General features: G+C 44.6%; 1 protein-coding gene across 2 annotated transcripts in view; it reads left to right on the top strand.

The window, feature by feature from the left end:
• The first annotated feature begins 2,078 nt into the window (after window positions 1-2,078).
• The window catches only part of ITCH (itchy E3 ubiquitin protein ligase), a 60,263-nt gene continuing 52,910 nt past the window's right edge, over window positions 2,079-9,431 (top strand). Inside the window, exon 1 of one of the 2 annotated variants that reach the window (XR_013930933.1) lies at window positions 2,079-3,512. The gene's annotated coding sequence lies outside the window, so the exon portion shown is untranslated. The remainder of the gene's footprint in view (window positions 3,513-9,431) is intronic. The other variant, XM_080405679.1, reaches the window with a different exon arrangement.

The raw sequence follows: 9,431 nt of genomic DNA, 5'->3' as shown, positions 1-9,431 counted from the left end.
CACCAAGATGATCAGGAGCACTGGACGTATGAGGAGATGCCGAGATAACTGGTTCTGTTTGGCCTGGAGAAGAGAAGGCAAAGTGCATCTTACGGCCGTCTACAGCTGCCTGACAGGAGGGTGTAAAGAAGCACCATACCTTTTGCAGAGATGCACAGGGACAGGATGAGGGACAAGAAGCAAAAGTTCCTACAAGTGAAATTCCAATTAGATATAAGGGGGAAAAAAATCGTTATGACCCCATCACTCAACCAGAGCATGAAGAAGCTATGGGACCTCTGTCCTTGAAGGTATTTGTCTCTCCACTGGACAAGGCCCTCTGCAACCTTATCTAAGTTGGTCCTGGTTCAAGCAGGGCGTGATCTAGAGGCCTTCAGGGGCTCCTTCCTACCTAAATTATTTTGTATTTATGTGATTCTGTCTGAATTTTTATGTGCTTCACTAAAATAATAATAAAAAAAAATCATTAAACACTTGTCAAGAAGCTAAGAAACCCAATTATGTTTCCAACTCTGACAGCAACTTGCTGTTCAACCTTTAGTAAATTATGTAATCTTGGAAGGAAGATGCTTGTCTTATGTGAGGTCAATGGGGATCTGTTGGCTGAGAGTGGAAAAAGGGAGTGAATGAAGGTGGGGTCTGTTCCAGGAGAGGGGATCCCATACTCTAGGGACAGCAGAATAATAAGGGTGTTCAATGCTTCTGTAACACAGTCTGGTCCTACCCCTCTAGCTGAGGGAGCTTAGGGCTTTTGAGGTATCAGGGAGCAATCTCCATTTATAGACTCCTGCTTAAAAATCTAATAGAATTGCAATATTTTAATGATCCTGCAGGATTTTTTTGTTACCACTTGAAAGATTCAAACATGGAAGAGATTTACACAACTCTGCCACACAGACCCTTATCCTCATTGGTTTCCCAGTCAACTACCAGCACCAACAGCACTAACTTAGATCTGACTGTAACAACACAGTTAAGATTGCATTCTGGATTAGTGATTTGAATATTGTTACTCGCAACAGCCCAGCTGAGAATAACTGCTATATGTATCTTGCCACAGGAAAAAATCTCTGTCCCAGTGACCTTGACATCTAGATTGGACTGAGAAAGAATGGGAAAAAATATTAATATGATTTAATATTCTCTCAGAAATTAACTCCCAGAAACACTGCTTGACCATATCAAACCTAGCAAATCTGGAAAGCTATCAAGTGTACACAATTTTCCTAAAAAGTCAGATCATGCTGCACAGTTATAGCAAAGTTTCCTAACCTGTTGGGGTTCTTACTAGTCAAAAGAAAGTTATGACAGGGAATAGCAAGAAAAGTCCATCCTGACTGAGTATCTTGTAGTTATAGAAAGTATAGGGAAAAAGAAAATAATCAAGCAGTCCCCTCCTTTCCCCAAATAAGCAAACAAAAGTAAAATCTTGGATACATAGCTCTTCTGCCACTCAATTATATTCATCTGTGCTTGCCAGGTTGTTCTGGTGTTAATTCGTTATTTGTTGTTCCAGTTCACTGATAGGCCATGATTTTTAACAGTGAAAATAATCTCTGAAAGAGTTTGAATGTGAGGGTTGCTTTACGTTCATCTTGCCCTGGCAAGCATAAACTAATCAGTAGTCTGTGCACCTGGAATTCATTTTTTTCTCATGAATTTTGCAGAGCAGATGGTGCAAATGGAACTTGGAGGCATCAGAAGCTGAAAAATAAAGAGCTTAGGGTTGCTAGTGTTGAACAACAATCACTTTTCTGAAACACCAATTACAAAAGGAGGGAAAAAAATTATATTACAGAGGACAACTGTGATGGTTTCACCCCAGCCATCAACTAAGTACCAGGCAGCCACTAATTCACTCCCCTCCACCTTTGCCTCCTGAGATGGGGAGAATCGGAAAAAGGTAAAACCCACAGGTTGAGATAACAACAGTTTAATTATTAAAATAAAGTAAAAACAATAACAGTAACAACAACAACAGTTATAATGAAGAGTACAGGTAGAATGAGGAATAAAATCCAAGGGGGGGGGGGGGGGGAACCAAAACAAAAAAACCCAAGCCAGTCCCCGTCCCAGCCAGCTCCCCCCGTTTCCATCCTGAGCATGATGCTCTGTGCAACGGGACATGCCTCTGGCCAGGCCGGGGCAGCTGTCCTGGCTCTGCTCCCTCCTGCTCCATGTGCCCCTGCTCGCGGGCAGAGTGTGGGAAACTGAAAATTCTGTTTAGAGTAAGCAGGACATAGCAACAATTAAAACATGGGTGTGTTATCAACATTATCCTCATACTAAATCCAAAACACAGCACTGTACCAGCTACTGAGAAGAAAATTAACTATCCCAGCCGAAACCAGGACAACAACTTATCTGGTACCCTCGAAAACAGACACTGAATGTTACTAATTGCAGCTGCTTTAGCTACCTTTACCTTGAAAAACCTAAACCCCAGGAAGATAAAAACAGAGACTTCAAATGTCCACACTGCCCTAGGGATACATGCACATTTGCTGGATTTCATAAGAGTGTGTATGTGTACTTGGGGTAGCATTCATCTTCCTGCAAACACTAAATTTCTACTGAAGTTAAAATTACTTCAGAAGACAGCTGTGAAAGGTCATAGTACACTTAACTGCACTGTTCCTACAGTTTTGGAAATCAAACCAGGGGGTGTATTGTCATTTCTACATATTTACTTCTGCAATAGTACATTCCAGTTAAGAAGAAATATGCTTGAAACAAGAAGGTTTTATGTAAAGGTTAATATCAATAGCTTGAGTATCTGCAGTGGATACATTAAACCCACAAAACCCTAATTGCATGTCACAAAGCCTGCACTGCTACCTGTGGCACCGCAGCTGCTTGACTGTTAGAAACTGGGATCACCCAGAACATCCCTTGGCACTATCTGAAATTTCCAGTCACCAGTGCCACCGGGGTAACGCCAGGGACGGCCGTAGCTTCACTAAGGTGATTTCAGAGGAGCGTTGGCCTAGCTTGCAGGGCTGCTTTGGTATCCGTGACTTTTACTGTGGCGTGTGTATACATACCCATAAACACACCCACGTGGATACACTGTGTGTATACACATACCTACCTCCTCGGGGACCCGCACACGGGTAACTCTCCTCAGGGCGCGGCCCGGGAGGCTGCTGCGGGACATGCCGGGACGGCCAGGCCCGAACGGCTCCCCGCTGCCCCGGGCAGCCCCGCCGGCGCACAGCCCAGCAGACCCCAGCCGCGACCCGGGAACCGAGCGCTACGGCGACGCGCTGGCGCGAGCCTGGCGCAGGGCCCCGGCAGGCGAACGACGCGTCTGCCGCCCCCACCGCCCCAGCAGGCGCGGCGCCCCGCGCGGGGCACGCCGGGAGTTGCAGTCCGTGCGCCGCGGTGGCGGCGGGGCGACTCGGCGCGTGCGCAGATCCCTCCCGACTTTGTAAAGTCGCTGCCTCAGGTTGGGCTGGGACCGGCTGCCATCTTGGCCGAGGGACGGGGGAGCTGCTACGCCGCCGTGCCCGGTAAGGGGAGCGGGGGTCCGCGCGGCGGGCGGGACGGTGGGGCCGGGGCGCGGCGGGGCGGTGGGGCGCCGCACGGCGGCTCTGGCGCTGCCCGGGGCTCCGCGCGGCCGTGGCGCGGCGGCGGGGGCAGCGAAGCGCGGGGACCCCGGCGGGCGCAGGCCTGGTGGCTGGTGGGGCTCCTCGCCCCCGGGGGGGCTTCGCCGAGGGCGGTCTTCCCCGCTGCGCTGCCTCCCCGGGCCCCGGCGGGGGCAGCTCCGGGGCCGGGGGCCGGGCTGGGACGGCAGAGTCGTTCCTTCCCCGCGGGACGGGGCGGCGGTCCCGGGACCCCGGCGCTGCGCCTCCGGGGCTGCTCGGCCCCGCTCGGCCCCGCCGCCCGTTCTCCGGCGCTGCCGGCGGGTGCTGCGGAGCCCCTGCGCCTGCCCGGGCCCTGCGCCCCCGGCTCCGGCTCCCTGTCCTAGGGCTGCCCGGCAGCGCCGGCTGCCCCGCCCCGGCCGGACCCCGCGCCCCTCCCGGTGGTTCCCCGCCCCGAGCCCCCGCCCGAGGCTTTGCTCCCCGCAGCCGCGGCGCAGCCCCCTGCCCAGCTCCGGCGTCGCTCCCCCGCGGAGCGTGGGGCCCCGGCCTGGGGTCGCCCCCGGGCGCGGTGGCTGCTGCAGCCGCTCCCCGAGCGGTCGCTGCCTTCGCCCCGCCGGGGCACGGCCGTGCCTTGGAGTAACGTTTCCCGGCGGTAACGCGTGCCTGGAGCTGGAGGTTTGTGCCGAGCTGTTCCCTCCCGTAAACACGGCAGAATGGCAATGCTGGTGCCACCGGCTTATTTTGGAAACACGGACAAGTTCTAGCTGTTAACCCTCCCGCTCCCAAACCGGGTGGCTTTGACCTTGTGTGGCGATATTATCCAGATAACAGCAGAAGAAGGTGTTTGAGGGAGCCTTTATATCGTTAGCTCTGGTATCCAAAATTTCAGCTTGTTTTAGTAGCTATAGTTGACGATGTGAAATTGACAAGGACTTCAGATCTGTGATGCAGAGGGGAAAGCAGGTGTAGCACTTGGGATGTCTGCTGTCATTCGCATGGCATCCTTTACCCTTGAAGCTTTGGAAAATATCCCCAGCAAAACTTAGAGTCGAAGTCAGAAACTAGGGTATTTTAGACCATTTTCCCCAATATATTATTGCTTATTTTGGTGAGTTTCTCATTGTTTCGTTTTGTCTACCTGCTGCCCTGCCACTTGTGCTTTTCAAAGAGAAAAGGGGAAATGCAGACTGATTTTTGTAAGACGACAGTCCGTGTCAAGAGAATGACAGTAGATCCAGCTATTGCTTGCTTGTATTTACCTGAATAAAAGGCACATGAACTGCTGCCTGTCTTCAGTTCTGAGGACTTTAATATTCAAAAAGACATCTTGTTTGAAAAAGGAGATTTAAATTATTTTTTTCTCCTCTTATAGCAGAAGTCCAAGGCAGTTCTAATTTAATCACAGTTACATTGCTCATTGCTACAGCTGTTTAAATCAGAACTTGGTCTAGTGTGCATCCTTAATTGTGGTTTGGCTGACAGTTTTGATCACCATGCTGAATGCATTCACCTCCAAGTGATCATTGGAATAAGGCAGCATTCTGATCCAAAGTGAATCTTCCTGTCTTTAAAACAAAGAACTGATACAGTACATGTGAAAGGTGACGTTGAGTGGAAAATAACTGAGACTTCCGAGTGCTAACTTTGAAAGCTTCTCACAGATTAAACAGTTATTTTTGGGCCTAAGAGAGATTGAGAGAAGATTATTTATATGAATTTATTAGTTAAGCAGCATCACCTTGTTTTCTTTCCTCAGTTTTATCTCCCTTCTTAGAGTCTTGTTTCTTCTGTGGTGAAGCAGAGCTGAGATAGGAAGTTGTCTTGTTTCTTTGTTTCCAAGTTTCAAAATATTTTGGTGAAGTTGACTACAAAATAAATGAACTAATAGGAAGACAAGTGGTAGGTGTTTCTCTTGTAGAGTTTAAATGAATTATTGTTTCTAAGAAAGCTTGACTTTGGACTGCTTGAAAAATGTTTCATGAGAAATTTACTCTTTTGTTTTTTTTCTATTTTACAGCATATGCAATAGATAAGTCTCTTTTTAACAGCATCAGTTGATGACAGCATCAAAACAAATACCTTTTATAAGTTTAAGCTGTTTAAAGGAAATGGTAAACATACTCAGCTCTAGTGAAGTGCTTTTATGTTGCAGCAAAACCATTTTGATTTTCTACTTAAAAGCCAGGAAAAGAGTCTATAGGGTTAGAGGAGAAGAAAAAATCCTTGCAGATGGTAGTGGTAAAGCTTCTGGGAATGCTGTCAGTGATGCTGTTTAGTTTTAAGCCTTTCTGTTTGGCTACTCAGTTATGTTCATGTAATGCTCAAATTTTTTGTCAGTCTGCTGTACCTGCATGTAATTGAAGGAACTACTTTGTGCTCTTACACCTAAAGAAAGTGAAGACGTGTGCATAATCTAGAGGAGAGTATTTGCCTCGGTTGCTTACTGTAACCGTACTTTGCCCAGCTATAGAAGCACTTTGAAGTGTGTGTTCACCTCAGAAGAGGAAGTAGACGAGCCATGATTATAGTCTACCTTGGGAGTATTCTGTTTTTCTAGATACTTTTTACTGTCTCATAAATTTAGTATTTTTAAAGGTTTTAGGCAATCCTTCTCGGGCTAGGTTTGACTGTTACCTGAGGTAATTCTGTGTCTGCATTTTGGAGAGGGACAGATAGTTTTTCTTCTTCATTCCTCTCATCTGAAGAATAAAGCAGTAAGGACTTGAGCATTTTCTGTGACTGACACCCAGATTTTACTGTAGTGCAGAGTTTAAGGATCTTCTTCAGAAGAACCACAAGTTGCACTTAATAAAAAGTATCATAATAAACTGTGAAAGAGCATTTTGAAGAACCCAAGGCCCTGTTTCATATGACCAGCTCTTAAGTTATGCCTGGAATTTCTACTTCTACTATACTGGGCCATAGAACAAACTTCTTGGTAAATCATCAAAGGCAGATTTATTTTTTTCCCCTTCTGAGGAAACACGATACTGGATCTTGTTACACTGGTTATCCAAATAGTTTTTTAAAACTTGGCAGTATGCTTATATGCTGTGCTTTTTTTTTTTTTAAAAGTTTTGTTACAGTGCTCCCATTTAGAAACTGATGATGCCTGCCTTCCACCCACCTGCCTGAGCTATTCTGAACTGCGATGCCAGGAGAGGCCGATTGTTTCAGTGATGAACGGAGCTAGTTACATGTTTGCATTTAGAGCACTGATTTTGAAGTTCAGAACTTGAATCCAAATGGTGGTGGTGTTGAGCAGAAAAGGCCTGTTTTCTTCAGGTGGACTGTTAAAGTTTTATTATGTGGAACCCTGTTTTTAAGCAATAAACGGGGAAAGCTAGGTGACACGTTTTACCTGAAATGTGCCAATCTCGGCTTTTGTATTGGTAGGTTGTGATACAGAAATGGAGCTTTCAAGAAGAGGGTGTTAATATCAACCTCAATAAAATGTGTATGCTTTCTGTTTTCTGTTCTTTCTAGGTCTAGTTTTTTGTCACTGGTAGCTTTTAGACATACTTTTTGTCTCTTAGTATTAGCTAGATACCTGGTAATCTTTGAAGTTTAATACTAAGGAAAAGAAAGATCAGTTAAAGTTTAAATCAATCTGGAATAGAAAAAGACATAGTAAAGACAGGTCTGTAATCCAATTCTGATTTATTCATTAATTTATCAAATGGATAGCCATTTGTAGTGAAATATCCATCAAGAATGTAACATTTGTGACTGGAAGCATGTTCATTTACGTAAAAAGAAAGTGGGCTCTTTGATTCCTTCAGTTTCACATGATTGCGATGGAACTTTTGCCTGTGCAAGTCATTCATAAGTGGTTACTGCCCTTTTTAGCTTTGCATCGTCCAATACAGTAAAAAAAGCTAAGGAAGACTAGATGCTGAGCAAGTTGAAGAGCACGTATTGAGACAGAGTGAATCGTCCTAATTTTTAGCACACTTTTTGGTATCTATCCCTAGTGCCTGCTCCTATCCACATTGCTAGCTGTCTTTTAATAATATATTAATAATCATTACTCTTGCTTGACAGTTAGAGTAGTCTGAAAACTACATTTTTATTTCTTCACTTCTGGTTTCATAAACATTTGAGTAGATTAAGATCTGTTGCTCCAAATACTGCGTTTGTACTTTTCTGACGCCTTAATTTTTGCTCTACCCATGCCATGAGCTGTTCTTTTCATGATTTATTTGCAAAGCAGAAGCAGCTAGATGGAGTGAGTTCATTCTTTATGAGGATTCCTTCAACTTTTAAAGATTATTTATTTATTTTTTTTTTACTTTTGCTTGTTGGAGCCTGAATTAATTGACCTGTGGATCACTCTGATTAATTTTTCTTCATTGAGAAGTGCGTGTGTGCCCTTGTGTGTGTATCTGTGTATTTCCTACTGCTGTGAATATATTGTTTCAGAGGCTAGGTAAAAAAAAAAGTGATGATTAATATACAAAAATGTCTAAAAGTTGATAATGTGTTTGGTCTAATCTTTAACAAGGCTTGCAAACTTCTGTGAAAGTGATGAGCTGTGCCTTTTCACTAGATTTTACTTGAACACCCTTTCCTAACTGTTCAAGTCAAGACCCCTGGTCAACGGCACCTCTGAAATACTCTGAATAAAGGAAGCGAGAAAAAAGGAAATACAGGAGCTTAGGAGATAAAATGTAACAGTGTAACACTGCCTTGTTTTTTGTATAAGGATGGCAAGTCAGCTTCTATTTTTGGATGTATGGGATTCAGCCAGTGCATGTGTTGTCAGCAAAGATGCGGTCTTAAAAGCAGATTCTTATTCCAGCTGTTTGAAGGGGAATAATGTGTATAATGATAACAGGAAAGAGGAGGGAAATGCTGAGAGTTTAGGAAAACACGCTGACCACCTTATTCTACTTCAAAAAAAATTCTAAATAAACTAAATAGCTATCACCTCTGTTTTCAGAAGTTTTTTACATTGTGTAATAACACTTGCCACACGTACCATTTCTAATTCCATTTAGAACTGTTCACCATCTAAAGATGCAGAGGAAAACTTGCGTTCAGTGGGCAGTACTTCTGCAGACAATTGGCACGCTCTATTTTGTGCTTGTTAAATTGAATTTACCGGTAAGACCTTAGAATGTCTTTTTTGTCTTTTGTAAATGCAGCGTGTGCTGTATATTAGATTGACCAATTTCCAGCGCGATGCTACGTTTGTTAAACATTTGCCTGAACCAGATCTAGTTCAGGTCAATGAATAAGCTATCACAAGGCAACTGTGTTCTCGTTGTTCTTATTGTGCACCCGTTGAATCCGTGTATTTAACCCCTGTTCTGAAATCTCGTTTGGGCAGGTGGGTTTGCTCTGTGTGGAAACCTGTTGACATTGCTGGTGGTTATTTAGGTATTCTCAGGGGTTTAAATGTTTCAAATGTAGTCCTTTGAGGTGTGGCATATCAATACTTTTTTTTTCCCCCTTCCTTCCTACCCCTCATCAGGCCCTCAGAACTACAAGACCTTTATGGCATTAGTGACAATTGGAGTTATTAAAGCAAAAGATAACATTTAAGAAGGTCTTGTTTTCCTCTGGGATGTGTATGCTTGAACAAAATAGTACTGTTGTAATGGTGATGTTAGAGGTGAAAATGCTTTCAGATGAACGTAAACAAAGTTCAGCTGTGAACTTTGCAATGAACCATATGTTTGAGTGTAGAAGATGCCAGTGAAATGAAATTCCCTGTTAAGGGTGGATGATGCAGGAATTGAGAGGGGAGGGACTTTGTAGACAGTAATGACAGCGATAGGATTTATTATGAGAGAAAGCCTGTGCCACAGCTGGGATTTCTCTGCTTTTTGGAATTTCACTTCC

The sequence above is a fragment of the Falco punctatus genome, assembly GCF_963210335.1.
Source record: "Falco punctatus genome assembly, chromosome: 10".
NCBI classification, from domain to species: Eukaryota; Metazoa; Chordata; class Aves; order Falconiformes; family Falconidae; genus Falco; species Falco punctatus.
Note: the sequence above shows the minus strand (reverse complement) of the source record. Positions and strands in the feature narration are given on the sequence as shown.